The 19,627-nt window shown below is 45.5% G+C and overlaps 1 long non-coding RNA gene across 1 annotated transcript; it reads left to right on the top strand.

Annotated features, from left to right (window-relative positions):
* The first annotated feature begins 236 nt into the window (after positions 1–236).
* LOC146174058 (uncharacterized) lies at positions 237–13,092 on the top strand. The gene is made up of 3 exons (XR_014701898.1): positions 237–452; positions 11,763–11,814; positions 12,882–13,092. It is a non-coding gene; the product is annotated as an uncharacterized LOC146174058 (long non-coding RNA).
* The last annotated feature ends 6,535 nt before the right edge of the window (positions 13,093–19,627 follow it).

Consider the following 19,627-nt stretch of genomic DNA (forward strand, 5'->3'; position numbering starts at 1 on the left):
AGCGCCGCGGTGCGATGCTTTCGGAACCGATACAACACCACAAAGGGCAGGGAAAATTAATTATGGCCCGTAAACTTGCTGTTAAAATGTATGCGAAGAAATCTTTTGACGTATGTTGTCATTCAAATTATATTTGCTGATAGCACAAGAGCATTGTGTAGTGGGCAGATGTAATTAAATGGGGATTTCAGTTTCTTTTCTTTGTGCAAGAACACTTATGGGCACCAATTTTTTGTGCCACATTTCCAATTTAGTCGATGCACAGATGTCAGCGCTTAGTATGTAGGCAGCGACTTATTTTCCTCGCGGCTTGAAAACCTGTAGCAGAGCCACAGAGCACTCCGTCACTGGAAGCAACATCCTATTGAGCAGGGACAATTGAGCATTTCGGACGAGATGAACTGTGCTGGGTTTTTTCTGCTTTCTTTACTGCTGTCTAGTGATTTCGCACAGTAAGTAAGACACAAAAAGTTGCGTTCTTCACTCTCCCTTTTGAAATGGCGATCGAGGAGGAAAATTACTTTTCTTTATTAGGGACCGCAAATATCTGTGTTTATTAGCTGCTATATTCAGCTGATGATATCCGGCAACATATTTTTCTTGACGTCTGCAACCCCGTTTCTTCATGTAAATGGTCTGTTGCAAAGAGGTGTTGTCTGATTTTACGTCCATGCTGCTTAATAATGAATTTCATACAGTCGGTGAACAAAAACAGGTACAACAAACCCGTGCCAGTAGCAGTGAAACGGTATAAAATGTCATATTATTAGCGTGCCTTCTTTTTCTAGCTCCCATAAAATGTACTCCTCCATAGAACTTTAATCAGGTAGTTAAACAAAATTAACACATTTTTTTTTTCAAACTGGCCAGTAACTTCTCAGCAAGCAGGCCCGCAAGCTGTGACGGCACAAAACAATTACAAATACATGCTTCTCACTAACCTATGAACGGATATTGCCAAGACAAATTCAAGTTCCCCTTACTGAACGAAAGCTTAATTAACGATATGCATAGCGATATGATAATAAAATACTGGTGGTGTGTTTGCGATCTGTGTCATGCGCAATCTAACGGAGTAAATACAATGTACTAGTTGAAGAGTACCTTTACTACAAAAACAGTCTGAGATCTGGCACATACAGAAGCTTAATTGTACTTTGCGTTGTTTTGTATAGGTTATTTGAACATTATAATTACGTTTGCTACACGGCAGAAAAATCTTCACTATGTACGATATTACAATACAGAAACGAAGCGTTATTTTGTTGCTCTCATTATAATATTTACAACATGGCATTAGCTTAAAGTTTGCTTCCGATGTTAAACGAATGTGTTTTTTACTACATAAAGCATAATTTCCTAATTTTAACAGTAGCCATGCATTTTGGAGGCAGAGACGTGGAGGCTAACTAAAAGGCAGTTGACTGGTATAATGTTGACAGACAGGAAGTGAGCGGAATAGATAAGAAAGCAAACGAGGGTAAATGACATTGAGGAGAAATGAGCATGAGCAGAACATTCCATGTAAAGGCAAGATAACCGAATGTCGCAAAGACTAAGTGACTGGATTTCAAGAGAAGGCCAACGTAGCGGAGACATGGAGATATTTATATAACTGACTAGATTGCTGGTTACGTCAGATTAAGAAATTTGCGGAGGTCAAGTGGATGCAGCTATAGAACACGACCTGGTTAAATAGAGAAATATAGGTGAGGTCTTGGCCCGGCTTCGGCTGTTGTGAAACTGATGATGGTTATTATGATGATAATGATAACCTTCAGGTTTAAGAAATTACGTTACTGCAACTCATATACCAACTTTACACCACTATTTTAACGGTTGTTGCGGCTTGGGAAGTTTATTTGGCATTTCCTGGAACGCATTCTTATTAACAAGCCAAATTTGCTGTCTTCTCGACACCGCTATTTTTGAGTCACGACTGCTTCATTTAAACTACAACAGGATCTGCTAATAAATGTGATTCATTGCATAATTTCTCAGAACCTCATATTTTAATAAATACCGCGATAATCTCAATGTTTATTCATTGGTAAACAGGAGCTAACAAGAAACAATTTACGAAAATATAACCGACAGCCAGAACGTTACTGACACTGCTAGCGAAGCGGCTGATCTAGTGCCCCGTAAATTTTACCAGCGTTCGCATTAACACATTATAAATTCATAATGCATCTCGATCCCATTTCCAAGCCAGCGAATTCCCTATAATACGAATGTTCCAAGAAGCCAAAAAGTCATGTGTGTAAAGAAGACAAAGAACGGAAAATGCTGCGGCATCGCCATCACCATCGCTTGGCTCCGGCGCCCATCTCTCGTGCTGAAGCTGTGCCCTGCGGCTGGCAATTCGACCCTGCTCTGCCCGAATTACTGGCAGCGCTAGACGTTCAAACGAACTATTAAATCCACATCTCACTTGGTGGAGGTCAATCTGAGGTTCCCTGTACCCATCTCGCCCTGGAACTTCGCAGCAGAACGTTGACTACACCAATGACGGAGCCGACTTCATTGCACCTACCTCCGCCCGTCACCTGCACAGGTGCGATTCGTCAACGGGACCCCGCTACCTTCAGTGGAAGCAGCGATGACGACGTCGACGATTGGCTGACCACTTACGAACGGGTCAGCCGTCACAATAACTGGGACGACAACCGTAAGCTCACCAATGTCATCTTTTACTTGAGCGACGTCGCTAATCTGTGGTTTAGAAACCACGAGTCGGACTTTACTACCTGGGCGAGTTTCAAGACGAAATTTTCTGATGTCTTTGGCCGCCCCGCCGTCCGAAAACTCCGCGCGGAACAGCGTCTTCGGTCGCGACTGCAGCTACCCGGTGAAACGTTCACCAGTTACATTGAGGACATTGTTGATATGTGTCGTCGCGTTGACCCGACCATGACCGAGGCCGTTAAGATACGTCATGTCCTCATAGGAATTGATGACGGCGCTTTCAACATGCTCGTCGCCAAAGGCCCCACGACGGTCAAGGAAATCTACGACCTATGTCAAAGCTACGACGAACTCCGCAAGGAGCGTGTTTTGATTCGCCAGCCTCAAGCATCACTTGCTGGACTAGCCGCGGAGAGGGAGTCATCTAGCCTCTCTGAAAACATCAAGGCTTTTGTACGTCAGGAGGTCGCACGACAACTGTCCCTGCAGCCATATGTTAAGGAGTCGTCACCAACTGGCCTTGTTCCGGAGCTTCGCCGTGCAATCCAACAGCATGTATATGAAGTCCTCCCTAATTCTGTTCCTCAATCACCTCCGGTCGCACCCTCAATGCCGTTCCCCACGCCCACAATTTCATCGTCCGGCGTTGCGCCACTGAGCTATGCTCCAGCATTCGCGCCGGCTCCTCCCCAGGTATTGCGTCGCTCATATGCTGAAGTTACTTCAAGTCCACCTCCTGAGCCAGCATATGCCTATGCTTCGCCCCCTATGCGTTCGGCACCAACAGCGTTTGCTCCCCCCTTGCGTCAGACACCATCTCCATGGCGCACTGCAGACAACAGGCCTATTTGCTACCACTGCGGCATCCCTGGGCACACTACACGCTACTGCCGGCGCCGAATAAATATGGCCTTTGCTGCGCGGCCTGCGCCACCTTATTTGGCCCCCCAATTCCCCGTCCCATCGGGTCCTCCAACAGCATCCCCTGACCCTCCGGACTTCCTGCCTCGTCGTTCGCCATCACCACGTCGCCGCTCCATTTCGCCAATGCGCCGACGACCCGCTACTCAGCCGGAAAACTAACCGCCGCAGTTCGCGAGGCACGAACTGCGTATTCGACAGAATTTCAAAGTCCTCGTCTTAATCCCGCGAATGTTACTGCTGTCATCGTTGAAGGTGTTCATACTCTTGCGCTCGTCGACACCGGTGCCGCTGTATCAGTTATCAGCCAAAAACTCTGCCGCTCCCTCCGAAAAGTGACTACGCCTCTCGAGGGACTATCGCTTCGTACCGCATCCGCTCACAGTATACAGCCGACAGCTATCTGCACTGCTCGCGTCGTCATTGCTGCAGCCTTGTACATCATCGAATTCGTCGTTCTCCCCACATGTTCTCATGACGTCATTCTCGGCTGGGATTTCCTGTCCCAGCATCATGCTATCATTGACTGCGCCAGTCCTCAAGTAGAGCTCATTGAATCGAGTGATGCACCGTCTGATGCCCTGTTCCACGAGCCGTGTCCTCGTTTTGCGACCAAACTCCTCGTAGCTCATGACACAACCATCCCACCCGGAAGCGCTGTTCTGGTTCCCCTCACTGCCTCTTTTACCACCGCCGCGACAGTCCTCTTTCAATTCAGATTTAAAGCGGCGACACAAAGTCTACGCTGAGTTTGCGCTGAATATTGGCTCCAAATACTGAGAATACAGGACCACATTCAAGCGCTTTCAGCAACGTGTAATATGAAGTCATTGCTTTCGGTTTCTGTCTGTCTGTCTTCTAGATTCGCACAGTTCTTTCAGTACTGAACTGCATTTTGTTATGAAGTCGATATTAAACTGAAAACTGGCAAAATATATACAGAGCCTAAATGGGTTTCCGGTAAACTGCAAAACAAAGGTACTCAAAATCTTCGGGAAAAATATTCCTCCTTAAACAAGCCTGACGTCTCTAACATAGAGGCAACAAATGGCAACAGAGATTGCACTGCTCGTTTGAGCCTGTCCAATGGCAAGTTTATGAACGCAATTACGAGGAAAGGGGATAATGAGGTTTTGTTTTCAGAGAAAAGCAGCTGTTTGCATTCAGGGTATCGCCATCAGTTCTTGGCCTCCTTGGCGTTCATCATCGAGAGTGTCCGCAAAATCAGACTCCACTCAGCCCTAAGGATATTTCGATATACGCTCCCTGCTAGTTGTCTCATGTTGGTTTAAGAACTCCGATTTCGGCATGGGTTCAGCCCAAGGGGATTCGGGCAGGCCTACATAACGTAAAAGAGGCGACGCAGAAAAAAAAGGCAATGACCTCTGCATTGAAATTACATGAAGAAGCACAGCAAATAACAAAGCGAAAATGAAAATAGTGCATGTAACCCTCCACACTCCTTGAATATGTTAGGATGTCAATTTTCGGGCATGCACACCTACATTTAGAAGGTGCCACTAAGATGGGCGCAGTAATATTAGACTGGACACCAAATTAGGGCAACTTCGGAGCAAGTCAAACTCTTGGAATGTAAGGAGCGAATTCCCAGTGTCAAGCCTAAATTTGGAAGTTAACACGGAGTTGGCTATTGGCCTCGAGATCGAGCAGAGTCGCCACCTTGCGGCTCAGCGGCGAAACCTGCTCAGTGTGGATGCGTTTCCGCGTCGCGTGCCAGCCCGCAGTGATTTACTCACGCGCATGCGGTGTGTACAGGAGTGTTTTTGTTTGTTTCGCAGTTCCTGTGAGCATTTGCTTACCTATATGCCTCTTGCAAAATAAATATGAACAGTCTATAACACCACGCATCATTAAAAAATATATACTTGTCCGTATCGAGCATTTCATGCTTGGATAAGGACATCAATCATCGTGGTCTTCGGCGCTTGAGATCCTTTGACATGCAATGTCTCAAACGAAGTGGTACTGTCGTTACCGCCGTGTCAAAGCAAAACAGGTCGTTGCCGTCAATAAAAGTTAATGCAAACACTCAGAAATCGCATATTCCCGTTTCTGTTTGGAATACCGCAGCTACTAAAACATATGCCACCGCAGACTGCTTCATATAGCCGAATGCAGTTTGAACAGATCACTCTATGCTTGCTATATGCCGTCTGTATGCACCATAGAGTTGTGTGAGTACTCTTTTTTTTTTTTGGCTTTCAAACCTCTGTCGCGCTATCTCAATGGTAAGGGTGCTCGACTGCTGATTTCGAGAACGGGGGATTCAATCACAACCGTTTCGAAAGGCGTTCCTCTGCTGTGGGATTTGACTGCACAATAAACAATCCCAATTGGTAAATGGGGTGGTAATAATGAAAAAAAAAAAACGACACCGAAACCAGCCTCTGCAATCATCCGTCATAGCCGATGCCGCTTTCATGCGTTAAACCCGGGCCAATATGCATTTCTTTTCTTTTCTTTTGTTGTTGAAGGCTTCTGTGCATCCGGAAAAGTTTTAGTGAGCACATTTTGCTTTAGAGAAATGCTCGAATGTTTGGGAAACATATTCCCTGCACCTAATTGTTACCCTAAATATTACATATTACACCTAGATCAATGTACTTTACTGGTAGCCTATTATGATCATTATAATCCCTTTTCGTCCAAGTGCTGTCTTCCAAAAAAACTCATCATTTCTGAAAAGGGGAGTAAAACAGCTTCACGCGGGCTTAAATATCAGTGTTTAGTGCGGGAATAACTACATTTTTATAGTCGCATGATAAGATGACCTCCATTTCTTTCGGAATAGTTTTATATCCGGCATCTGTTTTGGAAGCAACCCTAATATTTTACTTCGCATAAGATTTAGTCACTGCTAAATAATTAGTGATAAAGAAATTTTCAGTCTGTAAAATTGCTTCCTAGAACATGACAGTGCCCATGCGCAGTTTATAACGATGTCTTCGCAGCGAGTAATTCGTAGCTTGCACTTTAACGTTACTGAAAATTAATCGCTGAATATTATAAATTCTGTCAAGTGTGTAAAAGTTCTCTCATACGGTGAAATTTATTCGCATTGCAAAACAAAATAATTACACTACTAATTTACCGTTATATATTAACATCACACACATCGGAAATCCCTTATACTTTCCTCGGTTTCAGGAAATCATTTACAGTTAGTGGCGCATGCATTAATACACTATCACATTCTATGACAGTGGCCGCAAAAAGCATCTCGGCAAATTCAATCCACTCAGCGCTGTACACGTGAACAATCAGCTTTCCTAAGCGGCGAGGTTTCCTGTATAGTGTCGGCGTGATCTCATTTTTGGGGAATGCTTGTGCGTGGTTGTCTAGCCAGAGTTGACGTGCACTCAGTCTAAAGCAACTCGCCTTGCAGTGCGCTGCCAATGCTACATTTAACCTGCTTATCCCTCGAGTCAAGTACGATATAATGAACCAGGCTTTCTCGATTCAGTCTAAATTACTGCAGGTCAGAGCACGAATCTTGTATCTTCATGGGCTTGACACTAAATTCGCCGCTGTCACTCGCATGATTCACGCGCAAACTGTTTAAAAATCGATAAGAAAGACAAAGCTGTCATTAGGCAGGCCCAAGCATTAGGCGCGTGAGCGCAGTACAGCGCAAGAAACATGCAAAGTAAATCTAGAAGACTGGTGGTTGCGTGCTTTGTCTTCCTAAAATCCGCTCTTCTTCTGCTGCATTGGCGAAATCCTTGAATTTTTTGCAGAAATACTGCATACGACACGTTTTCATCGCCAACAAACCCGCCGTAAACTCGGAAGCAGACCTACGCAGCGTGCGTTTCTGCGAGCGCCGCCGGCTGCCGATCCACACTACCGGAGTGACGGTGGCGCCACCTCTAGGTCGATCTCGCGGCGAATACTCAAATAAGTTAGGGACGAATTTGTTCACATTCGGACGCAGTCAAACTTCGGGATTCTAGGGAGGCCTAATTTTGGTGTGGCCTACCTAATAGGGAAGTTACCACTGAGCTCGGAATTATCAAATTAGGTGAAGGACCAATCTGTTCAAATTAAGACGAAGTCCAACTTCGAGGATCCAAGGAGGCCAAATCTTCGAGTTGCCCATCTATATTTGGAAGTCTACATCGATTTGGTCAAATTCAAATTAGGTTAGGACGAATTCGGGCAAAGTCAAACTTGGGCTTTCAGGGCGGCCAAATTTTGGTGTGGTCCACCTAAATTTTTAAGTCAAAACTGATTTCGCCATATTACAATCAGGTTAAGCGTCAATCCGTTCAAATTCGGACGAAGTCTAACGTCGGCGTTCCAGGCAAGCCAAACCATAGAGTGGCCCACCTAAATTTGGAAGTAAACACTGAGTTGGCATAATCAAATAAAGTTATTAACCACACGGGAAAGCTACAAGGCTTTCTCAGAAGCTTCGTTGTTAAAGGAAAGTTCGTCCTGTACCAGGGATCGAACCCAAGGCCACCACCTGTACGGGGCACTCGCTCTATCGACTGAGCTAACCAGGACGGTCAGCAGGACATATTGTAGGGCGAGATCGAATTGATCAATAACTTGTATCGGGAGTTGTTTGGATCGAATATTTAGGAGAAAACCCCAAGGAGGAGTAGATTTGTAATAGGGGAGTAATTAATTGTAATGAGGTAGTAAAGGAGTCAGCACTGAGTTGGCCACAGTGAGACGACATTGGTCAAATTCGAACGAAACCAAACTTGGGGGATCAATTCAGGTCAAATTTTGTAGTGACCTAAGTAAATTTCGAAGTTACCACTAGCTGGTCACACGCAAATTATATCAGACACCCTTTTTGCTCTAATTATTAGAAGGCCCCATTTCAGGAGCTAAGGACACCAATTTTGGGAGTGCGGACAGATACGTTCTAGAATTACACCTTTTCTGCAGACGCGTTTTATGCACCAGGAGTCTATTAGCGCACACGCATTAAGTAAGCCACACCGAACACGCATGAAAATTAGTTCCTTTTATCTTTGTATCTTTGTTCCTTGCACTGTTTCGTCTGCAACATCAGCTAGCAATCCATTTCGAGTTCGTGAGCATTGAAAAGGTGAAGGTTAGGGAATGGGCGGATTCGTAGCCTGCAATATGCGTAGCGGTATCTAGCCTGGCGAGAGGTTTGTTGAATTGCGGGTGCGAGTAGGGCGGTAATAGACGTAGGAGAGTATAAAGGAATATATACACTACTTGCTAGACTAGGGGACGGATTTGGGACAACACACGACACAGGCGAAAACTTACAACTTCTTTATTCTTATCGACAGAAAATGTACATATATGCAATAGCATTCTTGTCAAATTGCAAATCCAGCATCAATCATGCACGTTATCACGTGTATTATTACGACAATCACAACTCCGCATCTGCACATCTATCATATCTAGCTTCTCCTTTGTGAGAGCCACATATGTTTCACTAACACATGTTTCTTTTTCGGCTCACTCAATTAAATGTGTTTCTTTCAATTCTTTCTTTTTGCTTTCCTACAATTTCAGTCTCGTGAAATAATGGTTTCCAGTCTGTTTTGTACCGCCAACAATGCTGCGCAAGATTCCCCTGGTGGCTGACTTTCCCTCAGTCGTTATGATGTTCCAGGAGTCTCTTTTTGACACATCTCCGCGTTTTATGTATTGTTTTCCACACGAGATTGAGATTTTATAAATGACTTCTTAATGACTAGGTATGAGCCTGCATTTACGTATTTTGTCGATAAAAATGAAACAGTTTTAAGTTCGCGCTTGTATCATGCGTTCTTTTCATCCGTCCCCCTAGTCTAGCAAGTAGCGCATAAGCTCCCAATATGATCAACCAACTGGCCCCGGTGTTATCATTGTTACGTAGGAGAGGCTCAACACTCAGCCAAGAAAGGTATTGCCAAGCTTTCCCAGTTGACAAATGATCCTTAAAAAATCGTCAAGGCAAGAAAGTATCTGATCTGATACGTAATAGAAATGTATTAAAATCGTCAATTCCAGTTAATATGCGTATAGTAACATAAGAATCGCATGGCTTGGATTCACCAAGATCGTAGAAACTGTAACGAATGCATGGGCAGCTAGGAAATCCATGCTTTGAAGGCGAGCAGGGTAAAGCAACAAGCAGTTAACATAAGGTAGCTTGTTGTAGCTTAATGTAGCAGATGAATTATATGAAAATTGAAATGTTCCACTTAGGATTCTAATGGCACCGAGTAAGGGCCACATGAATTGACATTGCAAAAGGGAACCAGGTACAAATTATTCAAAGGTTCAAAGCCTTGAAGTCAATGCTAAAACAAAAAACCGACAGGCGCGGCTCTAACGATCTGACAACGGCAGCAAAATAGGAGAGATGTGTTAAAATATTTTGACTCCTTTTGTACAGAATGACTCATGGCCTCACGCAAATGGAAGCATGGAATAGCTCTAGGAAATATGTTAATCTAGTAAAAAAAAAAAGGTCTTTAATTGAAAATTATGGACGGGCGAGAGTACACTGCTTTGATTGCGAGGTATTTAATTACTAAGACATTCGCTACTAAAAGCCCCCCCCCCCCCCTAAAAAAGAAACAAATGAGACTAACAGTAACATAAATTAAACAGCAATATTCGTCTTTTTGGGGAGGAAAGACAGTTTATGATAAGCAAAATCTCTACGACCACAAATTTGGACCATTAGAAGGCTTGAGTTAGGTTGCAAGAAAGGGAATGCAATGCGTTAGGAATGTATTTTACAGAAGCTTGCGAAAGTGCTTATATCAACATCAGTAGTTCCCCAATGATCTTGGAGCGCAAAGTATGCACACATTCAGTTCAGTTCAGTCGTTCAGTCGTGTCCGACTCTTTGTGACCCTATGGACCATGTCACGCCACGCTTTCCGGTCTCTCACTATCTTCCTAACATCACATAACTTCATCTGCAGTGCCTCGAGGATGCCATCTAACCATCGCGTTCGCTGCCTACCCCTTCTCCGGCTACCCTCAACCTTTCCCAACATCAAACCTTTCTCCAGCGACTCCTCTCTTCTCATCAGATGACCAAAGTAGCTGAGCTTTAACTTTAGAATTTGACCCTCCAATGAGCAGTCAGGGTTTATGGTCGACAATATCGACTGATTTGATCTTCTGGCAGTCCAAGGAACTCTCAAGAGTCTCCGCCAGCACCACAATTGAAACGCGTCAATTCTTCGGCGGTCAGCCTTTTTCACAGTCCAACTCTCGCATCCATACATCACAACTGAAAAGGCCATAGCACGACTTATACGGATCTTGGTTGGCAGACTAATGTCTCTGCTCTTTACTAGGCGGTCAAGGCTAACCATTGCTCTCTTTCCCAGAAGCAGGCGTCTCCTAATTTCACGGCATGCAAACATTGCGTCTTGGCAGTTCTAACTAGTTCAGCGAACCCACAGAGGCTAAGAGCAGGCCTGAAATAAATTTTATCAGCGTAGCTACCTCTTGAGTAAAACTAGAGAAATAGGGGCAATGTAAAACGAAAGGAAGGCCACAACTCGTGTATGGTAACAAACGTGAGTGAATGGCCTCGCAGCTGGGGCATGATATGCAGTGTAGAAAACAGATTGCCGTACTTAGAGCTTTGATGAGACACATGATGAAACAGAAAATATATAGAAAAAAAAAAACAAGCAATATCACTAGATTGAGTAGTCGCAACTTACAGTAGTACAGGGCTAACCACAAATCAACGGAAGGAGCCTTTGTCTAAACGGTGGTTACAATGGTGACACTAGAGAGCATTTCGACCGTCTCATCAGTTTATGTTTGCAGCCAGGCCTTTTCCCAACGTTGACGTGGTCCTGTTAAAATATGCATTTGTGGTAGCACCTTTCCCCGCCCAGCGCGTATGAGAAACGGGAGCCTACACAACGTAATATCATGCCTCTCATGACTTTGGAAATGTCTTCCGTTATTAATAGGTCTGATACGTAAGAACGCGCGACAATTTTTCACTTATGATGAACCCCCATTCCAGACATTTCGTTGCCCGAAATTTTACACGCTCTTTTCTTCCCGGCTTCTGTGACCACGCTCCGAAATAATATTTTATTTAAAGTCGCCCGAAAATTCAGCTAATCTCGACTTTTTGCGTTAACTTTATTTATTCCATTCCCTTTCAGGGCAGGCAACGTGCAACCTGCATTCGGAAGTCAGCTAGGGTGCTTCAAACAGGTACTATGGTAAATAATTCCTAGCCTTTTCTTGGAGGATAACTTAGCGGCGCATTACAAGACTTCCTTTTCCAAGTGCACTCGTAACGACCTAGCAGAAAGAATTTTTTTCAACGTTTTCACTCCGTCATTTTTGCCGTTTTCTCAATATTCCAATTTCTCTGTGATCATTTCTAGGAGATGGAGAACATATTCTGGTTAAGCGAATCGCAGTCATGTAGCTTTAAAATGATAACGTGCTTAAAGGTACAAAAATTTAAAATGATTGTCACAATGCGGCAACGCGTGCACCAAAGACGGTATGAATCTTTAGCATACCGTGTGCCGCATTAAGGTCCCCACCCATCGCCTAACGCACGCACATACTGCTCGCGACTTAGTAGAATGCACACATTTGGTAGGCACGTGGAGCCAATGGGCGCCCTCAAGATGATCTGCCGCATGACGAGATAAATCGGCGCGTATTTACTTGCGCAGAGCAGACGCATGATGCTGGGATCGTACTGTTCGCTTGAGGATGCTTCAGACCAACTAGTCCGTAAAACGTACTAACGTAGCACGCAGTTACTCGCGAGCATCAGAGTAGGATAGCTATATACGGCAACGCAAAGGACCCTTGCAGTAAATCCGCAAAAGGCAGACAAAGAGGGTACAGCCAAGACATCACAGGGTTGGGCGATTCACACTAGGAGGCCAATGTTTAGAGATTCGGCCATTGTTTCATTGGATTCCATTGTATTGCTGGGGCCATTGGATTCGTTGGAAAATACATGTTCGGAAGTGTTAAAAAAGCTTGATCAGTATTCTTTACCGTTCTCAGTGAGATTTCAAAGATGCAAACGTTATTCTAGGGACGTAGTTCTTAGGGAGTTCAGAAAGCTATAGCTGCATTTCGGAGAGCAATCGTTTGCTCACAGTGCGGAAACCTGAGTAATAAGTAACAACATGAATAATAATAATTAGCATTTCCCTAACGCGTTCTTACATGGCCATACTTCAGCATGTGTTGTTTGGTTGTTGCATTGGAGTGGCAGACAGCTTGGCTTTTATGATGTGCCCCCTACTCAGTGCCGTCCCAAAGGAGCTGCGAATTTATGCCCACCTGGATGTGGATGCTATGGAGATCCACAACACCCGGCCTATGGAACGTGCCTCAGCCCACTTGGACCACACCCAATCGGCTACAACAGAAAATTTCTCGGACCAATGAAGCGGAGATTGCACCTTTCCACACAGAAAATATAAGGAATACCATTGCTAAATAAAAATGTCCGTAAATGGTAACACAACCTTTTTTTTTTTATTTCAGTGAAGCCTTTCGAAGCCGCCTAGCTCTCGAATTGTGCCACTGCCGAGATGAAATTGTGTCACGGCAGCCTTCTTTCTATGGAGGCGGAAAGCTAAGCGTCCATGTATTGTGTAGTGTAAGTGCCCGTTAAATAACAGATTTCCGGAGCCCTCAACTAGGCCATCCCTCATTTCTTGCATCACTTTGGCAGATAAAATACATGCATCTTATACATCCATTTATATCTATTTCTGGCTCTCTTTTTCGAAGCGGGTTCGTAACGCTTCCTCAGTGGTCAGATATTATGTAGTCCAAATGTCCGCTTGCCCGCAGTAGCGGCAGTTGCAACCCACTGAGAGGCCAACGCTCCGTGAAGAACCGCTTGTTTTGTATGCCTTTATTTCCACAGCGCGGCGATCTGCCTACTTTGGCCCTTTCAACGCAAGCAGCGACTTTCAAACGTGCATGCAGCACCTTGCTTTCCTCTCGCCGAGCACCGACGCTTTGCAGCCGCCATTTTGAGCTTCGCCCGCTCAAGAGAAAAAGCAAGATAGCGCGGATATGACGCTTTATGCCATGTCACTTCCTCTACACTCGCTTTATACCAGAGATAACTACATAACAGCTACGGACAGATTCCCCTGCTAATTGCATTCCAAATTTACAAAACTACAAATTTTTGCATCATATTTTTTCATTCAATAACTTTTGTGATCTAAAACCTTTTGTTTTTGTTTAGTTGTCAATTACTTTATTACATTAATTCAGTTTGTGTAGGACATTTGGCAGTCCACACTGAACCCTGGCCAATCCCCCTTCGTGGGTATGTGCCAAATATCAAGGAAGAAGAAGAAGAAGAAGAAGAAGCGGCGAGGAGTGTACTCGGCTGCTCGGAGCGGAGGAAAAGCCCTCCTCCTCTACCATTGGAAGCCAGTGATTCTACTCCTGCTCTCCTACTGGAGGGCGCCCGCTTGTCTGAGAGCACTAAGTGCTCTCGAGTGCACCTGCTCTCTCACTCGAATTCGCCATTAGATAAATAAGCCTCAAAGTTCGCAGACAAAGTAGCTATTGAAACCATCTTGGTGATTTAAGAATCTTGAGTGCAGGCTGACATACGTTTGTTCTGTATAAGCGAAGTTCTCCTTTGGTGGCAATGCTGTCGCCCGTGTTCAAGCATTTTGAAAGAGAATATGTTCGTAATCTTCGAGCATTTATGGATTGTTCAGAGAGTGGTAGCCGCTTAAATAGCGCAGCAGCGTTTTACATTCCATCTTGAACACGGCTTGGTCTGTACGTCTAACTCTAGTCGTGTCTTCCCCAATGCCTAAAAGTGTTGCCATCGAGGTATCCTTACAAAATCAGTAGCGCAACCTGTTGTCATTCTGACGGAATCAAAATCTGTAATTGAGAGGCCACAGCTTGCTTTCCCCTTCTCGTATGAGACATCTCTTAGCTCTTTTCGTTTTGTCCATATGTCCAGCCACAGCTTCTCTGTGTTTCCAATGCACGCACGCGCTCATAAAGGTGCTCTGTAGGCAATGGAATGGATATCCTCGCCTATGAAGAACTTTCAGGGACATCGCTAGGAAATCTCCCGCGAGATGTCAAAAGAATATTCAAACAGATGATGCTCAGTTCAGTACACTTGCTGTAGCGCCCATCCAACAAGTCATCTGTGATCAAAGAATCTAAGATCTGAAAATATTTGCTACATTCGCACGGGGTTCATTCTTACCCCGACGTGGCTGCCCAAGGTGGGCCTAGCACTGTATATGCTGTGTTCTTGAGATGTGTGTGGAGACTGCAACACTATAGCTCACGTGCTGTCGTGCGTACAGCACGATAGCAACACAAAACGTTGACAAATGTTTCCTTAATAGGATAACATATTGGTCTGTAACGTGGCCCAGAAGTTGCTGTCACTTTTTATCAACAGGCAGCATTAAGCCCTAATGTTAGCATGCAGTGCATAGGCAACGTGATTATCCTGACGTTATGTTGACAAGAAGTGAACAAGATAACAATGCCGCCTAATTTATGTCAGCAGTTGGTCGAATTACACGCACGTGTTATGGGGAAAATGTTATGACTTGAAAGGAGCAGACGTGTTGACAGTGCACGAAACAGTTCGCCAAACAAAACAGTACGACACAGATCACGTCACCGCGCTGCGCGCACGCGTATACAATTTGCAGCGAGGGCCCCACATGATGCTCTAGTTTTAGAGCCAGTGACATTCAGAAACGATGGAAGTTAAATAATTTGTAAGCTGGCAAGAGCGAAAATGAAAAACATAAGTGGGCATGAGCAATCGCTAATAACCTCTTTCGCAGAAGCTCGTTCTGCCGCCTTTGTGCAATACATTCGCTAAGAATGCACATGCTAATTCCCGAGAAGGCGCGTTTCCGAGGCCTATTAATGTTACTTTAATATAACCTTCAGTTATTACTGCACACACCAGGCACACAAACAGCAACAGGATTCAGTAGTAGACTATAATACATTACATGTATATATATATATATATATATATATATATATATATATATATATATATATGTATGTATATATAAAAACATAAGTGGGCATGAGCATATGTATATGTATATATATATATATATATATATATATATATATATATATATATATATATATATATATATATATACATATATATATACATGTATATATATACATATATGCCTGGTGTGTGCAGTAATAACTGAAGGTTATATTAAAGTAACATTAATAGGCCTCGGAAACGCACCTTCTCGGGAATTAGCATGTGCATTCTTAGCGAATGTATTGCACAAAGGCGGCAGAACGAGCTTCTGCAAAAGAGGTTATTAGCGATTGCTCATGCCCACTTATGTTTATATATATATATATATATATATATATATATATATATATATATATATATATATATATTGTAAGGCAACGCGAATGTCGGACTTGGGGAATCAGGCTTTATTACAGACCTGAAGCCTTGGTCGCACACTGCAGCCAAACACACTCCGCGATGACGATGGGTATCTACAAGAGGGAGCAGGATGAAGATGAAGCAGCACGTTCAGCAGTGTGGAAGATGAAGCGCCACACAGTGCTCACACTATTTCGCCCGCGCAGTTCAAGCGGCCAGCCTGGCCGCAATTAGTCCGCAGGATTGCGCCGAATAAAAGGTTTCATACGTGAAACGTGGACAACTTCAGTGCCGCGGTAACGACAGTCCGGAGGAGGGTAAACAGGGGAGACGCGATAGTTGACTGGGGAGGTTTTTGCAAGAACTGTGTAAGGACCAATGTAACGGTGCTGTAACTTGTCACAAAGGCCAGGAGTGCGTAATGGGGTCCAAAGTAACACCTCGTCGCCGGGACGGAACGAAACTTGGCGATGGGTTGCATCATAGCGGTACTTGCGGTCTTCCTGGCTAGCTTCCGTGTTGACGCGAGCAAGCCGGCGTGATTTGGCCACTCGGGAAAGGAACTGGTCAGGAAGAGAGGATGAGGAACTGGCATGTGTAGAAAGAAAAGAGGCGTCAAGAAAGGTAGCGGGAGAACGGCCGTAGACGAGGAAAAATGGGGTGTAACCTGTGGTCCGCTGTACAGCCGTATTGTAGGCGAACGTAACAAAAGGAAGTATTACGTCCCAGTTTCGGTGGTCCTGGTCGACATACATAGACAACATGTCAGAAAGCGTGCGGTGGAACCGCTCAGTCAACCCATTGGTCTGCGGGTGATAGCTGGAGGTCAATTTGTGATGTGTGGTTGAGGCCTCAATAACTTCGGCTACAATCTTCGACAGAAATGTCCGACCACGATCGCTGAGAAGCACTTGAGGGGCCCCATGGCGCAGTACGAGCGATTCCAAAAAGAAGGTCGCGACCTCATGTGCTGAGCCATTAGGCAGGGAAGCGGTCTCAGCGTAGCGTGTTAGGTGGTCGACGGCGGTGACGATCCAGCGATTACCTCGTGCGGACAATGGAAGTGGCCCGTATAAGTCTATGCCAACAACGGCAAAGGGAGTAGCAGGGCAAGGTAGCGGCTGTAGTAGGCCAGCAGGAGGAGAAGTGGGCCGTTTGCGGCGCTGACATGGCAGACAAGAGGCGACGTATTTTGCCACACTTGAGGCGAGGCCTGGCCAGAAGAAACGGGCTTTCACGCGGTGGTAAGTTTTATGAAAGCCTAAGTGACCGGCTGTAGCATCATCGTGGAAAGCCGCCAGGATACGGGTGCGAAGCGCTTTCGGAATAACGGGGACCCAACGGGTGCCTTCGGAGCAATAAATATAACGGGAGAGCACGCCGTTGTCAAGTTTGAACTTTTGGAGTTGCCTGCGCATCCTAGCGGTAGGAGGGTGAGAAGCACCGGTGAGAAGGTTGATTAGGGAAATACAGTAGGGATCTGCTCGCTGGTTTGAAATAATGGCGTAGAGATCTGGAGCAGCGGCAAGAGAAGCACAGGTTAAGGTTGGGGCTCTGGACGACATTGGGACGTCGAGGGTGCACGCAGGAAGGCTCGAGGAAGCACTAGGTGGTGATTCTGAGAGCGGGCAGCGGGAAACAGCATCGGCATCTCGATGTTTGCGTCCCGATTTGAATATGACATCAAAGTGGTACTCCTGCAAACGCAGAATCCAACGGCCCAGGCGTCCAGTCAAATTTTTGAGGGTTGATAACCAGCACAGAGCGTGGTGATCGGTAACGATCGTGAAATGGCGGCCGTAAAGGTAGGGGCGGAATTTCTGAACTGCCCAAACGACGGCTAGGCACTCTTGCTCAGTGATGGTGTAGTTGCGTTCCGCTAGTGTTAGAGTTCGACTGGCAAACGCAATTACCTTTTCCCGAGAAGCGGTATCACGTCGCAGAAGTACGGCGCCGATACCGAGGCTGCTGGCATCGGTGTGAAGAATGGTGGCAGCAGTGTCGTCGAAGTGAGCGAGAACAGGGTCCGAAGTGAGGGCATTCTTTAGGGTTTGGAAAGCTTTTTCGCATTCTTCGGACCAATTGAAAATAGTACGGTCTGTAAGGAGGCGGTGGAGCGGTGCAGCAATGGTAGCGAAATTTCGAATGAAACGGCGAAAGTACGAAGACAGGCCAAGGAAACTGCGTAGTTCCTTAGTCCGCTGAGGCCGTGCAAAGTTCAAAACTGCAGCAAGCTTGTCAGGGTCGGGTCGAATGCCATCGCGGCTGACGAGGTGGCCCAGGATCTTGATTTCTTTCTTGGCGAAATTACACTTTTTTGTGTTCAGCTGGAGACCGGCGGATGCCAGGCACGTTAGTACTTGATCAAGGCGGCATAAATGATCAGAAAAAGTTGCAGAGAAAATAACTATGTCGTCCAGGTAACACAAGCATGTTTTCCACTTAAGTCCTCTAAGAACAGTGTCAATCATGCGCTCAAACGTAGCGGGGGCATTACAAAGTCCAAAAGGCATGACATTGAATTCGTAAAGCCCATCGGGAGTAGCGAATGCGGTTTTTTCTTTGTCGGCTTCGTGCATCGGTATCTGCCAGTAACCGGAACGCAAATCCAAAGTGGAGAAATATTCGGCGCCCTGAAGACAGTCGAGGGAGTCGTCAATTCGTGGCATAGGGTAAACATCTTTTCGAGTGACTTTGTTAAGTGCGCGGTAATCAACGCAAAAACGCACGGACCCATCCTTTTTTTTGACCAAGACGACCGGAGATGACCAGGGGCTAGCTGATGGCCGAATAATGTCTCGCCGGAGCATATCATTGACATTATCTTCTATGATTTTACGTTCTGATAAGGAAACACGGTAAGGGCGGCGGCTAACAATAGAAGTACCTTCTGTAATAATGCGGTGCTGTGCAGAAGACGTTCGGCCCAAGGTCGGAGTAGTGACATCAAAGGAGGCTTGGTGTTTTCGAAGTAATTCCTGCAAAGCTTGGCGGTGAGTCGCAGGAAGGTCAGGATTGATGGTGCCAAAGAGAACACAGAGAGAAGCATCGGAAGAAGCTGCTGGTGAGGAAGAGGGGGCGGTAAGGGTGGTGAGGGACACCGGGTGAATGTCCAGGACACAAGGAAAACATGTCCCTTTAGTCAGCACAATGGGCTCTGGGGAAGTGTTCGAAGCAGCGACAAGCGCTGTGCCATGCTCAAACCGAACAAGACTTGGTGGTAGCGCGATTCCGCGGGTCAGATGGCGATCAGAAGGCACGATTAGCACATCTCCGTTATCAATGTCAGTAGAAGTAAGCGCGACAAGTTGTTCGCATCCAGGGGGCAACACTGAGTTAGTAGCGGCAAGCAGGCGATAACGGGGCTCGGGAGGTTCAGAAGACGGATCGCTCTCGTTCATGTAAATGACCCTGTCGCGACACGAAATGCTGGCTGATGCGGCAGACAGAAAATCCCAGCCTAAAATAATTGGGTGAGCGCACGGTGACATCACGGCAAATTGTACATGGTGGCGGACACCATCAACAAAAACTCGCACAGTACACTTTGCAGAAGGCCGAATTATTGCACCATTAGCTCCGCGGAGTTCAGGTCCATCATAA

The sequence above is a fragment of the Amblyomma maculatum genome, chromosome 11 (assembly GCF_055883805.1).
Source record: "Amblyomma maculatum isolate TAMU_Amacu chromosome 11, ASM5588380v1, whole genome shotgun sequence".
Classification (NCBI taxonomy): domain Eukaryota; kingdom Metazoa; phylum Arthropoda; class Arachnida; order Ixodida; family Ixodidae; genus Amblyomma; species Amblyomma maculatum.